This window comes from Panthera pardus, unplaced genomic scaffold (assembly GCF_024362965.1).
Source record: "Panthera pardus isolate Hobbes unplaced genomic scaffold, ASM2436296v1 HiC_scaffold_22, whole genome shotgun sequence".
Classification (NCBI taxonomy): Eukaryota; Metazoa; Chordata; class Mammalia; order Carnivora; family Felidae; genus Panthera; species Panthera pardus.
In genome coordinates this window covers 63,740,839-63,763,123 of record NW_026526788.1, presented here as the reverse complement: position 1 = coordinate 63,763,123, position 22,285 = coordinate 63,740,839, and positions in this window count along the sequence as shown.

Sequence of the window (22,285 nt, the reverse complement as noted above, 5' to 3'; positions counted from 1 at the left end):
CTACCTCCCTGTTTGTCTACCTGTTTGTCAACTCTCAATTTTATTCCATTTATCGATACATCTGTCCTGATGCCAGTACCACTATTATTTGGATTACTATAGCTTTGTAGATAGAAACTGTTGAAATCGGGTAGAGTGAGTCCTCCAATCTTACTCTTTTTCAAGTTGTGGCTATTTTGGGTCCGTGGCACTTCCAAATGAGTTTTAGGATCAATTTTTCCATTTTAAAATAAAAGGCAATTTACAAAAAGAAGAAGAAAAAAAAAGGAGAAGAAAAGGCAACTGAAAATTTGACAATCTCATTACCATTTTAACAATGTTAAGTCTTTCAGTCATAAAGCCAGGATGTCTTTCCATTTATCTAGCCCTTTGTTATTTTATTTCAGCCATGTTTTATAGTTTTCAGTGTGCAAGTCTTGCACTTCTCGTATTTTGCAGGAATGAGTTAATTTTTATAAGTATTTTGTTATTGGCGATGGTATATCAGAGGTCATTATTTAAATTTCATTTTCATACCGTCAGCTGCTAATATTTAGAATAACAATTGAATTTTGTGCATGTATCTATTATCCTTCACCTTGCTATACTCGTTTATTCTAGTAGTTTTTGTTTTTTTGAGGGAATGCTTAGACTTTCCTATGTGTAAATTCATGTCATTTGAAAATAGTAATAATTTTCCATTTGTCTTTCCAAAATGGCTTTTGTTTTTTCTTCCCTAATTTTTTGAACTTCAGTACGATGTTGAATAATAGTGGTGAGAATGGACATCTATTCCTTATTCCTGATCTTAGAGGAAAAGCTTTCAGTCTGTCAACATTTAGTATGAAGTTACTATGGGTTTTCATAGATAAATTTAGCATATTGATAAATTATGATAAATTATAGATTATGATATAATGACCTTAATCTCTTATTACAGTCTTTGTTTTAAAATCTAGTTTGTCTAAGTATGGCTACTCCGCCTTTGTTTTGAGGTCCACCATTAGCATGATAGATCTTTCCCCATTCCCTCACTTTGAATCTATAGGTGTCCTTACGTCTAAAATGAGTTTCTTGTAGGCAGCATATAGATGCGTCTTGTTTTTTTTTTTTTTTAATCCATTCTGATACCATATGTCTTTTGATTTGAGTATTTAGTCCATTTACATTCAGAGTGTAAAGTGGGTGTTTCTAATGATGTTCTCTGTTCCTTTCTAGTCTTTGTTGGTCTTCCCCCCACCCCCCACTGAAAGAGTCCCCTTTAATATTTCTTGCAGAGCAGAAGTGGTGGTCACAAACACCTTTAGTTGTTGTTCATCTGGGAAACTCTTTTTCTCTCTTCTTCTATTCTGAATGATAGCTTTGTTGGATAAAATATTCTTGGCTGCCTATTTTTCCCACTCAGCATTTTTAATAAATTCTGCCACTCCCTTCTGGCCTGCCACATTTTTGTGTGCAGATCTGCTGTGAACCTGATCTTTCTTCCTTTGCAGGTTAAATACTCTCCCCTTCCTCTCCCCCACCTTGCTGCTTACAAGAGTCTTTCCTTGTTTGTTCATTCTGTAAATTTCTCTATGCTATCTATGTCTTGGTGACGGCCAGCTTTTGCTGAATTTAATGGGGGTTCTCTGTGTTTCTTGGATTTCAATGTCTGTGACCTTCCCCAGATTAGGTAAGTTTTCAGCTATAATTTGCTTAAATAAACCATCTGTTTCATTTTCTTTCTCTTCTTCTTCTGGGATTTCTATGACATGAATGTTATTATGCTTGAAGGAGTCACGGAGCTCCCAACTTGTACATTAGTAATCCAATACCTTTCTTTCTTTTTCAGCTTCTTTATTTTCCATAATTTTATCGTCTATATCACTGATTCACTCTAGTTTCATCCATCCTCATTGTCATCACCTTTATTTGGTTTTGCATCTCAGTTACAGCATTTTTTTAAAAATTTTTGTCTGACTAGTTTTTGGGTCTTTTATCTTTGTGGTAAGGGACTCCCTGGTGTCCTCTATGCTTTTCTCAAAGCCAGCTAGTATCCTCATGGCTTTTGTTTTAAATTCCGGTTCAGACCTCTTACTTGTATCTGTATTGATTTAAATACCTGTCCATGACTTCTTCCTGTTCTTTGTTTTGGGGTGAATTCCTCAGTCACTATTTTTTATTGTGTGTAATAGAAAAGTCTGTTGTATTCTTGCTTCTAAGAGTAATGGCTATATTAAGAAGAGGCCAAAAAGGCCGGGGGTGGGGGTGGGGGGTGGTGGTGGTGGTGGTGGTGGTGGTGGTGGTGGTGGTGGTGATGGTGATGGCTAGATCCTATTTCTCTTAAAGCTGAAGCCTTGCAGCACTCTATGATCAGTAGACTTGGTGCAAGCAAGGGGTTTGTGCTGGTCTTGTGTGTGTGTTGGGGGGTGGATTTCTGTGCTGGTTCTTAGGGGGACTTGCCTGGTAGAGATGCACCCACAGGGGAATTGCATTGCCCTGCTCTCTCTTTCCTCAAAGAGAAGAGTTTGTGCATGCCACTTTTCAGTGAGCCCTCACAGAAGAGCCAACAATCAGCTCTCTTGTGTCCCCACCCTCTACTGGATCCTGGCCTTCACCTTGCCTGCATCTGAGGTGACTGCCTGCTAGGGAGTGAAGGATTCCTGTGTTTTATTTTACACACACAGCTGGGTTTCAAAACTCCAAACTCCAAATTTTAGGGACCTGCACCGATCCTCTGGGGAAGGGTCTCACCACACTTTTTCCATCTGCTGGTTTGTCCCAAAAAAGTGGTTGCGTGACCATGCAGTGGTTCAAAATTTATGGTTGAGTGCAGCACAAAGCCTGTGTCAAATTTTGCTGCCCTCAGCCAATGTCTTTGTTCCTATGCTAGGGAACAGAGCAGCATATTGGGACTGCTGGTTCTTGTTGTCCCTGGAGAGGCCAGGCAGCCACTCCCAAATGCACTCCAAGCATAGGAGCTCTTTGTCCCCATGTGACCCCGGGGGTCCTCACACCATGTAGCCTCTTCCCAGGTCTCTGCCTTTCCTCCTCTCCTCACAGAAACACTGCTAAGCCTGACAGGCATGACCCCGGCAATGCCATGCACTTCTAAACCTTCAGACTTTGTGCTCTGCTGCTTATAATAGCTTGAGGCAGTCAGGTCCTCTCCTTTTCCCAGTCCGTTGTTTTGGGGAAGTGTTTTTGTGGTGCAGTTCGTTGCGCACGTTTTCATTCTTTCTCCCTCTCTCGCTCTCTCTTCTATCTCTGTAACCAGGGCTCCCTCCACTTCACAGCACTTGGACTTCTTACCTCCCCCAAATCTACTCTCTGCAGCTCCTTCCTTCCATGATGTATCTGTTTTCCTACTTCCGGTTGTGCAGTTTCGCTCTCTCAGTCCTCAGATTGATTTCTTGGGTGTTCAAAATGATGTGATATTTAACTGTGTTTGAGGGAAAAAAGCAAACTTAGGGTCTGCCTACTCCTCCACCATCTTACCTCCTTCCTGAATATGTTGTCTTAATTTTACTTTCATAATTAAAGGGTAATTCAGTTTGATATAGAATTCTTGGTTGACAGTTTTTGTTTTTTTAGCCGTTTGAATGTCACCTCACTGTCTTCTGGCCTCCGCAAGTTTCGATACTAAATCAGGTTCATCTTACTGAGAAGCCCTTGTGCATGGGGAAATGTCCCTCTGCTACTTTCAAGATTTGTTGTCTCTGACAGTTTGATTATGACAGGTCTAGGTGTAGATATCTTTGAGTTATCCTACTTGGAATTTGTTCAGCTTCTTGGAAACATGGATTAGTATTATTCATCCAATTTGGTATATCTTAGCCATTATTTCTTTAAATTCTTTTTCAGATTCTTTTTTCTCTTGTGTTCTGGGATTCCTCCAGAATGCATATGCATATATTGGTACTTGACAATGTCTCACAGGTCTCTGAGCCTCTCTTCAGTTTTCTCATTCTTTTTGTTTTCAGTCTGGATCATCTCAACTGACCTGTCTTTATTTTGCTGATACTTTCTTCTGCTTGTTAAAATCTGCTGTTAAGCCCCTTTAGTAATTTTTTTTTCATTTATTATATTTTTAAACTCCATAATTTATATTTGTTTTTTAAATGACTTCTATATATTTTTTGATATTATTTGGTTAGATGGTATTTTTATATTTCTCTTTATTTCTTTAGGCATGGTTTTCTTTAGGACTTTAAAGATGTTTAATATACCTGATTTAAAATCTTTGTCATTAAAATAAATGTCTGGACTTCCTCAAGTTCTGTTTCTATTGATCGCTTTATTTTTGTCTCTATGGAGCATTCTTTCTTATTCCTTTGCAAGACTTGCTGTTTGTTGTTGTTGTTGAAAATGGACATTTAAAAAAAAGTTTTTTAATGTTTATTTATTTTTGAGACACAGAGACAGAGTGTGAACGGAGGAGGGGCAGAGAGAGAGAAAGACAGAATCTGAAGAGGCTCCAGGCTCTGACCCGTCAGCGCAGAGCCTGATGCGGGGCTTGAACTCACAAGCTGTGAGATCATGACCTGAGCCAAAATCAGATGCTCAACCAATTGAGCCCCGAAAATGGGCATTTTAAATGACAACGTGACAATTCTGGAGTTTTTACATTTCCTACTGTTGTTGTTATTGTTTTGTTAGTGACTTTTTTGAATTATGTGAAGTCTGAATTCTTTTTTTTTTAAATTTTTTTTTTTTATGTTTATTTATTTTTGAGACAGAAGAGACAGAGCATGAATGGGGGAGGGTCAGAGAGAGGGAGACACAGAATCTGAAACAGGCTCCAGGCTCTGAGCTATCAGCACAGAGCCCGACACGGGGCTCGAACTCACGGACCGCGAGATCATGACCTGAGCCGAAGTCGGCCGCTTAACCGACTGAGCCACCCAGGCGCCCCTGAAGTCAGAATTCTTAATCATCTAAGGCCATTAAAGCCTTTGCTCAGTTAACTCAACAGTCAATGATTAGACAGTTATTTCCTTTGATACCTATAGTCAATTAGTCCCTTAGTCTTTGTTGAGGATCCATGTGTGTGTTGGGTGTTTGCATTCAGCCAGGCAGTTTATAGCTCCATACTAACCTTTAATTTCTATTTGCACAGAGCCTGAAGATTAGCTAGAAGTAAGAGTTTAGGGCCTTCCTAGGTCTTTCCTCAGCATATGCACTGTCCTGTATATGTGTGTGATCTTCTAGTTTCCTGGAAATATTTTTGAGCTTTTCAAATTCACTTATGGACATTTCATTCCCCAGCTCTTCTTATTAAGCTTTTTGGCTAGCTAGTTGTTTGCCCTGTTAAGCAGAACTTTAAGCAGCCACTAAATTTAACGATTAGGTGTGATTTTTCAATAAATGCCTAGAGGCAAAAGGCTTTTTATATTGTGTGTGCTGAGTCAAGTCAAATAAAGTCACTCTTGCAAACCTGATATCCCAGGAAGCCAAAAGACAGGTCAAATAAAGAAAATCCCCTGGGAATTGGGCTTTGAAGTCACTCTAACACTGTTTTGTCTTTCCCAGGTTTGTTTGTTTTTTTTTTGTTTTTTGTTTTTTTTTTTTTGCTGTGACTGTGGACTATTGGTTTTCAAGGATACTGCAGATATCGGGAGGGAGACCTGGGAATAGTGCAAGTTAAATTGCCACAAACCTTGGAGTTCTTACAGAGAGTCAGCTGTTTTTCTTGACTAAGCATTCCCCAGATTGCCGCAAACCTTTGGTTAATTTCCAGAGTTCTAAAAAAAGTTTTGATTCTTTTTTTGATGGTGTTCTTTTTGCTTTTATGGAGATGATTTGTTTCAAATTTAGTCCTTACTCCACCCTTTTTCCTGACTGCAAAAATCTGCATCATTGTATGAATGTTTTTATGTAAGGTTTCACAGGATGCTTATGGCTCTTCCAAAAATTGTATTAGGTGATTACAGTATATTTAGAGATGATAGTTTTGAGAGACTGGGGGAGAGATGTGTTAATGTGTGTTAGCTTTCACCAAATTCTTGAATAACACTTGTGATCTCTTTATTTTCAGTTGGTGACAATAGCATAACATTCTTGGACTGTTAAGATATTGTCAATAATAATATCTCAGTATTTCAAACCTAGCTAACAGGTTTGAACCATGATGTGTTTTGTCCCAAATAATGAGAAAGTAAGTACCTGACTTCTACAGTAAAGCACTTAGTAGTCATTAACAAGGCAACAGAAACTTTCCCAAATATCTGTGAAGAACACAGCCCAGACTCAGGCCTTGCTATTTCTCCTCTCAGAAAAAGCATCTCTATTACACTCAGGCAAACTCTTGCTGCTTAAACACTACAGTAATATGCCCTAAAGGCCAATAAAGGAAAGTTAGCCCTTTTATCCCAGAAGGGATTAAAAGGAAGGGATGGGGGAAGAGTTGTTCACACATGTACCCTTGTCTACATCTAGGTATGGTTGGAGGGGAAAGCAAGTAGCACAGGTGCTTTCTCCCATATTCTGGGAGAAACCTAAGAACATGAGACCCAAGCAGAGCTGAGAGGGGACGGGTGTCCCTAGTGAGAACAGAATGAATTTAATGGTTTGCACTTGTGACCCTACCTAGGTCTCCAAATATTTGAATAGAGTTGAGAGTCTGACTCAGTGCTCATCACAGTAGTGGTGACAGGCCAGGCCAGAGGGGAGAAAGACAAGATGGCAATCTCCAGGAGTTCTCTATGGCAGATTTAGCAGAGAGCAGGCTGCTTGGGTAGGTAGCCTCAGCCAGGTGAGGAAAGGCCTCCTGAGAAAGAATAAACCACATATTCATCTGTTATTACTTAATACAAGCTGCCATATTTCTCAAGTGGATCATTATAGTAGATTCCTAACTTGGTTTCCTGTATCCACTTGTATCCTGTTAGTTTATTCTCCACCCATCAGCCACTTTTCCTTAACCCTATGCTAAACACCCTCCAAAACCAGGGGGATGGTTTTCTGTCTCGGAGGAAAAGTCAAAGTCCCATATGACTTAAACCCTACCATCTCTCCCACTTCATCCCCTGCCACTTGACCCCTCAGTCATTCCTCTTCAGCTACCTTGGTCTCCATTGTTTTTCCTCTAACATGCTAAGCACACACCCCTTTCAAGTCCTTTGTACTTGACTTTTTCTTTTCTACAATGCTCTTCTTCCATATATAGACTTGATTCACTCCCCCATTGGCTTCCAATTTCTATACAAATACCACCTTAGTAGAGAGTTCTCTCCCCATGACTGCATATAAAATAGCACCCACACGATGCCTCACTCTCCATGTCCCTTTTACTGCTTTGTTTTTATGTGCTACCACCTGATATATTTTTGGTCTATATTTTGTCTCTTCCTCCTAAAATATGGAAAGAATAGTGTCTGGGTCATGGCAGAGACTCAATATGCATTTGGTGGTTTTAATTAATTAATTGATAGGAATAGGAATAGGAATAGAAATAGGAATAGGAATAGGAATAGAATTTAGTGATTCATCACTTATATACACTACCCAGTGTTCTTCACAACAAGTGTCTGTTCTTGAATGGAGAATAATGTACAATCATTTGGGATACCTAGGTTTTTTAGTTAAATTTCTTCCTGTTAACTTAAAGTAAGAGCCATATCTGTATATTTCAAAACTGCGGAATTGGACTCAGTATTTAGACCATTGTCTACTATTGAGGAAAAAGGAAAGGACAAATTATAAATTCTACTTTAACCTCAGAAGTTTTGTTTTCTTTTTTTTTTTATATAAAATTTAGGTGAAAGATCAAAGAGAAAAGAGCTCTGTTGCTTTTATAGAGTAGGACTGATCATACCATCTCATGATTATTAAAAATCTTCCATAGGTTCTATTCTCTGAAGAGTAGCTCATATCTGATTACTTTTTCTCACATTTTTTTTTTTGCCTCTGGCACAATTAAAATATTGCATGAAAATGAATAGAAATTGTGAAATCATTTTCCCCAAGAATATGGTATATATGATCCCATCTCATTTCCCTCCCAAATATGCTGACATATCACATGGACTGCTTAACTATTCTTTGGTATATTGAAAAATTCATAATGGCTCTTTTTTAAACATATTAAATTATAAGTCATGTAAATAAATGATGCCATGAGGAATATGGCTATCTAAAGTCTATTCCTCCTGGGGCACCTGGGGCACTCAGTTGGTTAAGCATCCAACTTTGGCTCAGGTCATCATCTTGCAGTCCATGAGTTGGAGCCCTGCATCGGGTTCTGTGCTAACAGCTCAGAGCCTGCAGCCTGCTTCAGATTCTGTCTGTTTTTCTCTCTCTGTCTCTGTCTCTGTCTCTCTCTCTCTTCCCTTGCCTCTTTCTCTCTCTCTCTCCCTCAAAAATAAACATTAAACAATTTTTTAAAATGAACAAATAAAGGCTATTCCTCCTGAGCCCTCAGAATCCCAATTCATCGAGTAAACCCAGAGGATCCCCAAATAAGTAATTTCTGGAAATTGTAACTATATTTGAATGTAATGGTGATAAAAAGAAACAGGTTTTAGGAGAAATATCACAATAAGACATTCAGGCAAAATCACTTAATCTGTTTATATCTTTATTTACTTATAAAAATCTCTAGAAACAGCATAGTTTCTCTAGATCAGATCAGATTTGTGAATGTACAACATGTAACGGAAGACGCAGCGTGGAAATTTTCATCAGGTCCAGGTTAAGCTAGCAAGCTTTTGCGCTGGGGGGTAGAAAGGGTTCTGGTTTAAGAATAAAGGAACCAAGTTTTTCTTTCTAATTAGATCACTAACCATATAACTTTTCAAATGTGGGCCTCAGGCTTTTTATAAACAAAACAATTGGATTGCCTGAATGACATTGATGGCCTATTTTCCATGCTACCTTATCACAAGATCGATTAAATTCCCAAAATACTCACCCTCTGATTGACTCATTTTATTTTTTTATTTTTTATTATTTTTTTTAACGTTTATTTTTGAGACAGAGAGAGACAGAGCATGAACGGGGGAGGGGCAGAGAGAGAGGGAGACACAGAATCTGAAACAGGCTCCAGGCTCTGAGCTGTCAGCACAGAGCCCGACGGGGGCTCGAACTCATGGACCGCAAGATCACGACCTGAGCCAAGTCGGACGTTTAACCGACTGAGCCACCCAGGAGCCCCTGATTGACTCATTTTAAAAAAATTGTGCTATTTGGATGAACTAACTTTCATTTGAGGATGTGAGGGTGTTAAAGCCTAGACAGGAGTCAACCTATTTGGGGTTACTTTCTTATCCTTCGTAATTTTTAGAGAATGTGGCAATTTGCTGAAGTGGACATGGTGGAAAAATCCTTCTGGTTCTCCCACATACGGCTCTTAGCTCACCTAAAATCCTCTGGTTTCTGGGCAACTTTTCCAGATTAAAAAGAAGGTAAGAATTCTGCGTGACTCCAAAACTCCAACCAGTTGAATTCTAGCCTTCAAAATAATAACTCCCCAATTTAAAACTCTACCCAAAACAGCATTTAAAAATTATTTGCGAATATTTTCTCTTTTTTATTTTTTAAATAGTAAATACATAAACGAAGACACTATCCTTCATTTTTTTTTTTTTTTTTTTTAAATTTCATCAAGTGCCTAGTTTGAGATGAAGTTCAAGGTTTGGTTATCGAATAACTCATTTTATAGCAGTGAATAATGTACCCTGTAAGACCAGATTCTTGCTGCTCTTACTCTGCTAATAGCTGATTCTTGAAGTTCCATGAATTAAATTCAAGTTTATTTCTGGGAATATGATTAAATGAAAGAATAATGATCACTGACTGATGAATTTATTGGAGGTGGTTTATTCTACTTAGTTTTAGATTGTCAGCATCTGCTCCGTTAAAAGCATTGGATTTCTATTTGTAATAGATTTATCCTTAAAACAAATGAGATGAGAGGCTATCAGTGTCTTAGATAAGCTCCTGCACACTAACCTTCATATCACATCCTGCCTACAATTTATTTCTTCTCTGAAATATTTAAACAAGTTTCTGAACTCCAGATGATTCAGATCATGACTTTCTTGAGCCATAAAAGTGTTGGCCCTAGTACATAATGTACCCCTGCAACCAAAGAGAGCCAGAAATGTTCTGCGGTGTTCCATATCTAATTCCAGGAAAGAGTCTTTCCAGTTGTCCAGAATGTTATATAGTCTAAGAGAACTCAGTGAAGATTATTTTATGCTTATACGATATTGCTTCAGAACAAGGACAAATGGTACATCTGTGGATAAAAGTTACTTTTCCAAAGGCAGTCTTCATTCTAATACCAAATTTAAAATGCCCTTTGAGAAGCCCCTTGAAACTGAAAAAAAAAAAAAAAAAAAAACAACAACAACAATAAATCAAAGACCCTCAAACATGTAAGGTTTATTTAGCTGCTCTGTGGTAATTTTACTGACAAGTTAAGTCTTGATGCTCAAGAAATAGTACTTCAGAAGAGAGCTTTGTAAATCTAGGGAGGATATAAGTCATGAAAAGGCACATTACAGGCCAGGAACTAGCTGGCTAAAATATGAATAAGGGTTATGCATTTTCTACTTTATATATATATGTGTGTGTGTGTGTGTGCGTGTGTGTATACATATACATATATATATGTAAATATACATGTATGTATGTGCATAAGTATACACACAATTAATTAATTTAATGGAGATATTGTCTGAGGAAAGGATTTCTATATCCTGGCAACTGTGGGATTGCAGAATATATTAAGAAAGAAAAGATTAGGACATTGGTACTAAAAATCATTTTCCTGTGTCAACAATGCCACCTGTGCCTGGTCTCATGGGCGTGGATGCTGTAGCCCCAGTAGAATCTTTAGCTGTCTGTAACCTCATGACCTATCTGAACAAGCATCACCAAGTGAATTCACCCCTAGCTTTCTTCCCCACAGAAATTATATGAGATGATGGATGTTTATTGTTTTAAAGTGTTAAGTGTTAAGCAGTTGGTTATTCTGTGACCTATGAATAACCCACGTCCTGTAAGACCCAAATTCTCTCTCTTTCATCTGCTCCTTGAGGCTCATCTTTCAGCACACTCCTCCTGACTCCCACAGCTTCTACCTAGCTGTTCTTTATTTGGTTCCTGGAACCCACTCTGCTCCTTGCCACCTCAAAGCCTTTGCATATACAATTATCTTCTTCCATTGCCCAGATAAAGCTATTTTCATTTCTCTTCCAAGTAACTTCTTCAGAACTTTTCCTGACTGCTCTGTCTATGCAAGATTCCTCTCTGCACACCATGCATTTTCTTCATAGTACTAGTTCTGTTTTAAATGTTTAGGCTAATATTGGTTTTCTTTCTCTCCCACTAGACATGAGGTTGCATAAACACAGGACCTGTCACTCCCTTGTTCATTGTATTCCTAGCAGCTGGTATAGTATTTCACAAATATGAAATCATTTAATCTTTTTTGGTTAAAAAATTAAAAGGAAAGAAAAGTTTTCATCTGTGAAAGGTATAGTTATTGATACTAACTTATTAAAATAATATATGCAAAATTATGCAATATTAATTAAAATTTATTTTACAAGGCAAATGATCCAAAAGCAAAAAAATGAAGAAGGAAATGGCTAAGAAATTTACAAAAGGATGGTGTGTCCAGAGTATTGTTTGTTTCAGATAGCTTTCCCACTAAGCAGTATTAAACTAAATAAAGTATTAAATAGGAATTTCTTTGAAGGAATGAGAGACTTACCAAAAACACTGATAATTTACTGGGTAAATTTAGAAGACAAGAAGATTTTTAAAAAGTTGACATTTGTTTGATGCTGTTTTTCCCCTTGAGATAATTTCTAAATGCTGACTATCCCTGCTATTTCTTTCTTTCTTTTTTTTTTTTTTTTTTAATTTATGTTTATTCATTTTTGAAAGACAGAGAGATGCAGAGCACAAGCAGGGGTGGGGCGGAGACAGAGGGGGACACAGAATCTGAAGCAGGTTCCAGGCTCTGAGCTGTCAGCACAGAGCCCACCACAGGGCTCCAAATGATGAAACGCAAGATCATGACCTGAGCAGGAGTTGGATGCTTAACCGACTGAGCCACCCAGGCGCCCTATCCCTGCTATTACTGAAAGTAAACCTCATGACTGAGAAACTAAGCAGAGCTTTAAATAATCTCACAATGTCTAGGGGAACAAAATATCACAATTCATGGTCCACCAATGAGGAGGAACACAAGTATGCAAAGTAGGCTTTGATCCCCAATGTGCCACATCTGGCGAATAAAAGTAAACTGGAAATTGAAAGCCCTCTAAAAGGAATGAAACAAAGCTTTGAATAAACAAATTCAAACACTGAATTAAGACAGTGGGCCTCTGGCCTTACTACATATACAAAAGCCAATGAAATCGTTTTGTGCATAGATTCAAAATTACCCTTGAAAATATTTTGAAAGGACTATTACTTAAAAGCACTTTCATGTGGAGAGATTACCCAAATACACCCACCCTTACACACACGTAATCTTCCCTATTAACAACATCAGTCTATCAGAGTTATACAATGGTTACAGTCGTCGAGCTTACGTTAGCACAACATGATTCTCCAAAGTTTACATTAGGGTTCATTCTTGGTGTTTTGTGTTCTGTGGGTTTGGACACAGCATGTGTCTATCATTATAGCATCATAAAGATTACGTCACTGCCCTAAAATTCCTCCAGGCTCTTCCTAATCTTTTCTCCTTCACTCTCCCAAACATTGGCAACTACTCATTTTTATATTGTCTCCATAGTTGTGCTTTTTCCGGAATGTCATGTAGTTGGAATCATACAGTATGTAGCCTCTTGAAATTGCTTCTTCCACTTAATAGTATGCATTTAATGTTCCCCCATGTCATTTCATGGTGGAATAGCTCATTTATTTTTAGTACTGAAAGATACTCCACTGTCTAGATGTACCATAGTTTATTTATCCTTTCGCTTATTGAAGGACATCTTGGTTGTTTCCAAATTTTGACAAATATAGATAAAGCTGCTATAAATCTCAAGTGCAGATTTTTGTGTAGACATAAGTAATCAACTCTTTTGGGTATATACCAAGGAACACACTTGCTGGGTCATATGGTAAGGGTAGGTTTGGTTGTAAGAAACTGCTAAACTCTATTTCAGTGTGGCAGTACAATTTTTCCATTCCTACCGGCAATGAAGAGTTATTCTTGCTCCAAATCCTTACCAGCATTTGGTGTTTTCAGGGTTCCAGATTTGACTTATTATAATAGATACGTACTGGCATCTCATTGTTACCTTAATTTGCATTTCCCTGATGATGTATAATGTGGAACACCTTTTCATGTGTTTGTCATATGTATATTGTTGATGAGGTGTCTGTTAAGATCATTGGCCTATTATTTAATCTGGTTTATTTTCTTACTGCTGAGCTTTGTTTTTTGTCTTTTTTTTTTGTAACAGTCCTTTATCCCATGTGTCTTGTAAATATTTTCTTCCATTCTGTGGCTTGTATTTTCATTCTCTTGACTGTCTTTCACAGAGCAGAAGTTTATTATGTTAATGAAATTCAGCTTCTCAGTTATTTCTTTCATAGATCTTGCCATCAATGACATACCTAAAAAGTCTTTGCCAAACCCAAGGTCATATAGGTTTCTCCTATGTTATCTCCTAGGAGATTTATAGTTATGCATTTTACATTCAAGTCTGTGATCCATTTCGAATTAATTTTTGTGAAGGATATAAGGTCTGTGTCTGATTCAGGTTCTTACATGTAGATGCCCAGTTGTTCTAGCACGATTTGGTGAAAAGAACACCTTTGCTCTATCGTATTGACCTTATTCCTTTGTCAAAGATGAGTTTACTGTATTTATGGGAGTGTATTGTAGGGTTATCTGTTTTTGTTACATCGATCTACTTGTCTACTTTTTCACTAATATCATACTGTCTTGATTACTGTGTCATTATAGTAAGCCTCAAAGTCAGGTGGCATCACTCCTCCCACTTCGTTCTTCTTCAATATTGTATTGCCTATTCTGGGTCCTTTGCGTCTCCATATGCACTTTAGAATCAGATTGTTGATATACCAAAAATAACCTGCTGGTATTTTTATTGGAAGTGTATTGAATCTATAGATCAAGTGGGAAAGAACTGATATCTTGATAACATGGAGCCTTACTCTCCATGGGCATAGACTATCTCTACATTTATTTAGGTCTTTGATTTCATTCATCAGAGTTTTACAGTGTTCCTCATACAGGTATTATATATCTTATTAGTTCTATACCTAAGTATTTTATTTTATTTTATTTTATTTTTTATTTTTTATTTTTTAATATATGAAATTTACTGTCAAATTGGTTTCCATACAACACCCAGTGCTCATCCCAAAAGGTGCCCTCCTCAAACCCATCACCCACCCTGCCCTCCCTCCCACCCCCCATCAACCCTCAGTTTGTTCTCAGTTTTTAACAGTCTCTTATGCTTTGGCTCTCTCCCACTCTAACCTCTTTTTTTTTTTTTTCCTTCCCCTCCCCCATGGGTTTCTGTTACGTTTCTCAGGATCCACATAAGAGTGAAACCATATGGTATCTGTCTTTCTCTGTATGGCTTATTTCCCTTAGCATCACACTCTCCAGTTCCATCCATGTTGCTACAAAAGGCCATATTTCATTTTTTCTCATTGCCACGTAGTATTCCATTGTGTATATAAACCACAATTTCTTTATCCATTCATCAGGTGATGGACATTTAGGCTCTTTCCATAATTTGGCTATTGTTGAAAGTGCTGCTATAAACATTGGGGTACAAGTGCCCCTATGCATCAGTACTCCTGTATCCCTTGGATAAATTCCTAGCAGTGCTATTGCTGGGTCATGGGGTAGGTCTATTTTTAATTTTCTGAGGAACCTCCACACTGCTTTCCAGAGCGGCTGCACCAATTTGCATTCCCACCAACAGTGCAAGAGGGTTCCCGTTTCTCCACATCCTCTCCACCATCTATAGTCTCCTGATTTGTTCATTTTGGCCACTCTGACTGGCGTGAGGTGATATCTGAGTGTGGTTTTGATTTGTATTTCCCTGATAAGGAGCGACGTTGAACATCTTTTCATGTGCCTGTTGGCCATCCGGATGTCTTCTTTAGAGAAGTGTCTATTCATGTTTTCTGCCCATTTCTTCACTGGGTTATTTGTTTTTCGGGTGTGGAGTTTGATGAGCTCTTTATAGATTTTGGATACTAGCCCCTTGTCCGATATGTCATTTGCAAATATCTTTTCCCATTCCGTTGGTTGCCTTTTAGTTTTGGTGGTTGTTTCCTTTGCTGTGCAGAAGCTTTTTATCTTCATAAGGTCCCAGTAATTCACTTTTGCTTTTAATTCCCTTGCCTTCGGGGATGTGCCGAGTAAGAGATTGCTACGGCTGAGGTCAGAGAGGTCTTTTCCTGCTTTCTCCTCTAAGGTTTTGATGGTTTCCTGTCTCACATTCAGGTCCTTTATCCATTTTGAGTTTATTTTTGTGAATGGTGTGAGAAAGTGGTCTAGTTTCAACCTTCTGCATGTTGCTGTCCAGTTCTCCCAGCACCATTTGTTAAAGAGACTGTCTTTTTTCCATTGGATGTTCTTTCCTGCTTTGTCAAAGATGAGTTGGCCATACGTTTGTGGGTCTAGTTCTGGGGTTTCTATTCTATTCCATTGGTCTATGTGTCTGTTTTTATGCCAATACCATGCTGTCTTGATGATGACAGCTTTGTAGTAGAGGCTAAAGTCTGGGATTGTGATGCCTCCTGCTTTGGTCTTCTTCTTCAAAATTACTTTGGCTATTCGGGGCCTTTTGTGGTTCCATATGAATTTTAGGATTGCTTGTTCTAGTTTCGAGAAGAATGCTGGTGCAATTTTGATTGGGATTGCATTGAATGTGTAGATAGCTTTGGGTAGTATTGACATTTTGACAATATTTATTCTTCCAATCCATGAGCAGGGAATGTCTTTCCATTTCTTTATATCTTCTTCAATTACCTGCATAAGCTTTCTATAGTTTTCAGCATACAGATCTTTTACATCTTTGGTTAGATATATTCCTAGGTATTTTATGCTTCTTGGTGCAATTGTGAATGGGATCAGTTTCTTCATTTGTCTTTCTGTTGCTTCATTGTTAGTGTATAAGAATGCAACTGATTTCTGTACATTGATTTTGTATCCTGCAACTTTGCTGAATTCATGTATCAGTTCTAGCAGACTTTTGGTGGAGTCTTTCGGATTTTCCATGTATAATATCATGTCATCTGCAAAAAGCGAAAGCTTGACTTCATCTTTGCCAATTTGGATGCCTTTGATTTCCTTTTGTTGTCTGATTGCTGATGCTAGAACCTCCAGCACTATGTTAAACAACAGCGGTGAGAGTGGGCATCCCTGTCGTGTTCCTGATCTCAGGGAAAAAGCTCTCAGTTTTTCCCCATTGAGGATGATGTTAGCTGTGGGCTTTTCATAAATGGCTTTTATGATCCTTCTATCCCGACTTTCTCAAGGGTTTTTATTAAGAAATGGTGCTGGATTTTGTCAAAGGCCTTTTCTGCATCGATTGACAGGATCATATGGTTCTTCTCTTTTTTTTTGTTAATGTGATGTATCACGTTGATCGATTTGCGAATGTTGAACCAGCCCTGCATCCCAGGAATGAATCCCACTTGATCATGGTGAATAATTCTTTTTATATGCCGTTGAATTCGATTTGCTAGTATCTTATTGAGAATTTTTGCATCCATATTCATCAGATATATTGGCCTGTAGTTCTCTTTTTTTACTGGGTCTCTGGTTTAGGAATCAAAGTAATACTGGCTTCATAGAATGTGTCTGGAAGTTTTCCTTCCCTGTCTATTTCTTGGAATAGCTTGAGAAGGATAGGTATTATCTCTGCTTTAAACGTCTGGTAGAACTCCCCTGGGAAGCCATCTGGTCCTGGACTCTTATTTGTTGGGAGATTTTTGATAACCGATTCAATTTCTTCGCTGGTTATGGGTCTGTTCAAGCTTTCTACTTCCTCCTGATTGAGTTTTGGAAGAGTGTGGGTGTTTAGGAATTTGTCCATTTCTTCCAGGTTGTCCAATTTGTTGGCATATAATTTTTCATAGTATTCCCTGATAATTGTTTGTATCTCTGAGGGATTGGTTGTAATCATTCCATTTTCATTCATGATTTTATCTATTTGGGTCATCTCCCTTTTCTTTTTGAGAAGCCTGGCTAGAGGTTTGTCAATTTTGTTTATTTTTTCAAAAAACCAACTCTTGGTTTCGTTGATCTGCTCTACAGTTTTTTTAGATTCTATATTGTTTATTTCTGTCTGATCTTTATGATTTCTCTTCTTCTGCTGGGTTTGGGCTGCCTTTGCTGTTCTGCTTCTATTTCCTTTAGGTGTGCTGTTAGATTTTGTATTTGGGATTTTTCTTGTTTCTTGAGATAGGCCTGGATTGCAATGTCTTTTCCTCTCAGGACTGCCTTCGCTGCGTCCCAAAGCGTTTGGATTGTTGTATTTTCATTTTCGTTTGTTTCCATATATTTTTTAATTTCTTCTCTAATTGCCTGGTTGACCCACTCATTCTTTAGTAGGGTGTTCTTTAACCTCCATGCTTTTGGAGGTTTTCCAGACTTTTTCCTGTGGTTGATTTCAAGCTTCATGGCATTGTGGTCTGAAAGTATGCATGGTATAATTTCAATTCTTGTAAACTTATGAAGGGCTGTTTTGTGACCCAGTATATGATCTATCTTGGAGAATGTTCCATGTGCACTCGAGAAGAAAGTATATTCTGTTGCTTTGGGATGCAGAGTTCTAAATATATCTGTCAAGTCCATGTGATCCAATGTATCATTCAGGGCCCTTGTTTCTTTATTGCCCGTGTGTCTAGATGATCTATCCATTTCTGTAAGTGGAGTGTTAAAGTCCCCTGCAATGACCACATTCTTATCAATAAGGTTGCTTATGTTTGTGAGTAATTGTTTTATATATTTGGGGGCTCCCGTATTCGGCGCATAGACATTTATAATCGTTAGCTCTTCCTGATGGATAGACCCTGTAATTATTATATAATGCCCTTCTTCATCTCTTGTTACAGCCTTTAATTTAAAGTCTAGTTTGTCTGATATAAGTATGGCTACTCCAGCTTTCTTTTGGCTTCCAGGAGCATGATAAATAGTTCTCCATCCCCTCACTCTCAATCTAAAGGTGTCCTCAGATCTAAAATGAGTCTCTTGTAGACAGCAAATAGATGGGTCTTGTTTTTTTATCCATTCTGATACCCTATGTCTTTTGGTTGGCGCATTTAATCCATTCACATTCAGTGTTATTATAGAAAGATACGGGTTTAGAGTCATTGTGATGTCTGTATGTTTTATGCTTGTAGTGATGTCTCTGGTACTTTGTCTCACAGGATCCCCCTTAGGATCTCTTGTAGGGCTGGTTTAGTGGTGACAAATTCCTTCAGTTTTTGTTTGTTTGGGAAGACTTTTATCTCTCCTTCTATTCTAAATGACAGACTTGCTGGATAAAGGATTCTCGGCTGCATATTTTTTCTGTTTAGCACACTGAAGATATCGTGCCAAGCCTTTCTGGCCTGCCAAGTTTCAAAGGAGAGATCAGTCACGAGTCTTATAGGTCTCCCTTTATATGTGAGGGCACGTTTATCCCTTGCTGCTTTCAGAATTTTCTCTTTATCCTTGTATTTTGCCAGTTTCACTATGATATGTCGTGCAGAAGATCGATTCAAGTTACGTCTGAAGGGAGTTCTCTGTGCCTCTTGGATTTCAATGCCTTTTTCCTTCCCCAGTTCAGGGAAGTTCTCAGCTATAATTTCTTCAAGTACCCCTTCAGCACCTTTCCCTCTCTCTTCCTCCTCTGGTATACCAATTATGCGTATATTATTTCTTTTTAGTGTATCACTTAGTTCTCTAATTTTCCCCTCATACTCCTGGATTTTTTTATCTCTCTTTCTCTCAGCTTCCTCTTTTTCCATAACTTTATCTTCTAGTTCACCTATTCTCTCCTCTGCCTCTTCAATCCGAGCTGTCGTCGTTTCCATTTTGTTTTGCATTTCGTTTAAAGCGCTTTTCAGCTCCTCGTGACTGTTCCTTAGTCCCTTGATCTCTGTGGCAAGAGATTCTCTGCTGTCCTGTATACTGTTTTCAAGCCCAGCGATTAATTTTATGACTATTATTCTAAATTCACTTTCTGTTATATTATTTAAATCCTTTTTGATCAGTTCATTAGCTGTTGTTATTTCCTGGAGATTCTTCTGAGGGGAATTCTTCCGTTTGGTCATTTTGGATAGTCCCTGGAGTGGTGAGGACCTGCAGGGCACTTCCCCTGTGCTGTGGTGTATAACTGGAGTTGGTGGGCGGGGCCGCAGTCAGACCTGATGTCTGCCCCCAGCCCACTGCTGGGGCCACAGTCAGACTGGTGTGTGCCTTCTCTTCCCCTCTCCTAGGGGCGGGATTCACTGTGGGGTGGCGTGTCCCGTGGGCTACTTGCACACTGCCAGGCTTGTGGTGCTGGGGATCTGGCATATTAGCTGGGGTGGGTAGGCAAGGTGCACGGGGGCAGGAGGGGCAGGCTTAGCTCGCTTCTCCTTAGGTGATCCACTTCAGGAGGGGCCCTGTGGCAGCGGGAGGGAGTCAGATCCGCTGCCGGAGGTTTGGCTCCGCAGAAGCACAGAGTTGGGTGTTTGCGCTGCGCGAGCAAGTTCCCTGGCAGGAACTGGTTCCCTTTGGGATTTTGGCTGGGGGATGGGCGGGGGAGATGGCGCTGGCGCCTTTGTTCCCCGCCAAGCTGAGCTCTGCTGTCCAGGGGCTCAGCAGCTCTCCCTCCCTTTGTCCTCCAGCCTTCCCGCTTTCCGAGCAGAGCTGTTAACTTATGACCTCCCAGACGCTAAGTCCCGCTTGCTGTCAGAACACAGTCCGTCCGGCCCCTCCGCTTTTGCCAGCCAGACTCGGGGGCTCTGCTTGGCCGGTGAGCCGCCCCTCCGCCCCGGCTCCCTCCCGCCAGTCCGTGGAGCGCGCACCACCTCGCCGCCCTTCCTACCCTCTTCTGTGGGCCTCTCGTCTGCGCTTGGCTCTGGAGACTCCGTTCTGCTAATCCTCTGGCGGTTTTCTGGGTTATTTTGGCAGGTGTAGATGGAATCTAAGTGATCAGCAGGACGCGCGGTGAGCCCAGCGTCCTCCTATGCCGCCATCTTCCCTCCAACCAGTATTTTATTTTTTGAGATGTAAATATAAATGCTATGTTTTCAATTTCTAATTAAATTCCACTTCTTCATTGCTGGTATATAGGAAAGCAATTGCCTTCTCTGTATTAATCTATACTCTGTAACCTTGCTATCATTGCTTATTGGTACCTGGAGTTTTACTGTTACTTCTTTCAGATTTTCTGTATAGGTGGTCATGTCATCTAAAAACAAATACAGTTTTATATCTTTGTTTTTCCAATATGAATGTTTTTTCATCTTTCTTTTTTTTGCATTATTTTTACTCCAGTACAGTGTTGAAAATAAGTGGTGAGAGGAGACATCCTTGCCTTGTTTCTGACCTTAGCTGGAAAGTGCAAGTTTCTTACCATCAAATTTAATGTTAGCTATAAATTTTTTAATATTATCCATCAAGTTGAGAAATTTCCCCTCTATTCCTAGCTTACCTCAAGTTGTCATCATACATGGGTGTTGGATTTTGTCAAATGATTTACTGCATTTTTTTATAAGATCGTGTGATTTTTTTTCTGTTAGTCTGTATATGTGATAAATTACCTTAATTGATTTTCAAATGTTGAAACAGCTTTGTATTACCTGGATTAAAACCCATTTAATGATAGTGTATAATTAACTTTATTCATTGTTGGATTTGGTTTGTTAATGTTTTGTTGAGGATTTTTGCATCTATGTTCACGAGATATATTGACGTGTAGTTTTCTTGTCAGTTCTTTTTCTGGTTTTGATATAAAGGTAATGCTGCCCTCAGAATGGGTTGGGAAATATTCTCTTTGCTTCTATTCTCCTTAAGAGATTTTAGAAAATTGATATAATTTCTTCCTTGAATGTTGGTAGAATTCACCAGTGAACCCATCAGGGTCTAGTGTTTTCTATTTTAGGAAGTTATTAATCATTGGTTAAATTTATTTATTGGATACAGGTATATTGTCTATTTCTTTTTGTGTGAGTTTTGGGAAGTGGTGTCTTTCAAGAAATTGGTCCATTTCATTTAAGCTATCAAACTTGTGAGCCTAGAGTTTTGTTTTTTTGTTGTTGTTTGTTTAAGTATTCCCTTAATGTCTGTAGAATTTGCAGTGATATTCCCACTCTCGTTTTTGATATTAGTAATCTGTATATTCTCTTTTTCTAGTTAACTTTGCTAAAGGCTTATCAAAGTTATTAATCTTCTGGAAGTACCATCTTTTAGTTTCATTTCTTTCTGTTTCTTAAGAATCTATTGATTTCTGGGGCACCTGGGTGGCTTGGTCCGTTAAGCGTCCGACTTCGGCTCAGGTCATGATCTCACGGTCTGTGAGTTTGAGCCCCGCGTCGGGCTCTGTGCTGACAGCTCAGAGCCTGGAGCCTGTTTCAGATTCTGTGTCTCCCTCTCTCTCTGCCCCTCCCCTGTTCATGCTCTGTCTCTCTCTGTCTCAAAAATAAATAAATGTTAAAAAAAAAATTTAAAGAATCTATTGATTTCTGTTCTTATTTTCTTCTGCTTACTTGCCATGTGATTTGCTCTTCCTAGTCTCCCAACATGGATACTTACATGCTTGATTTTAGATCTTTCTTTCTTTCCAAAAGGTACCTTCAATGCTATAAATTTCCCTCTATGCACTGCTTTTGCTGCATTCAAATAATTTTGATAAGTTGCATTTTCATTTCCATTTAATTAAAAATGTTTAATTTCTCTTGTGACTCCTTCTTTGACTCTTGTGTTGTTCAGAATTGTGTTTTTTAATCTTTGCATACTTTGGGATTTTCTCATGGGATTTTCTCTTTGGGATTTCTGTTACTGATTTCTAGTTTAATTCCATTGTTGTATGAAAAAAAAATACATTGCATGATTTCTTTTAATTATGGTGTGTTCTGTGACCCAGAATGTGGTCTATCTTGGTAGATTTTAATATTAGTTTGAGAAGAATGTGCATTCTGCTGTTGTTAGATGAATTAGTCCATAGATATCAATTATATGCAATTGATTGCTGTTATTGTTGAGTTCCACTATGTCCTTACTTTTTGTCTGCTACATGTGTGCATATGTATGTGTATATTTTACATAATCATCTGTATGTCTTATTTAAATATGGGGAAAATATGAAGGAATCCATCAAGTTGCTAACTTTGGTTT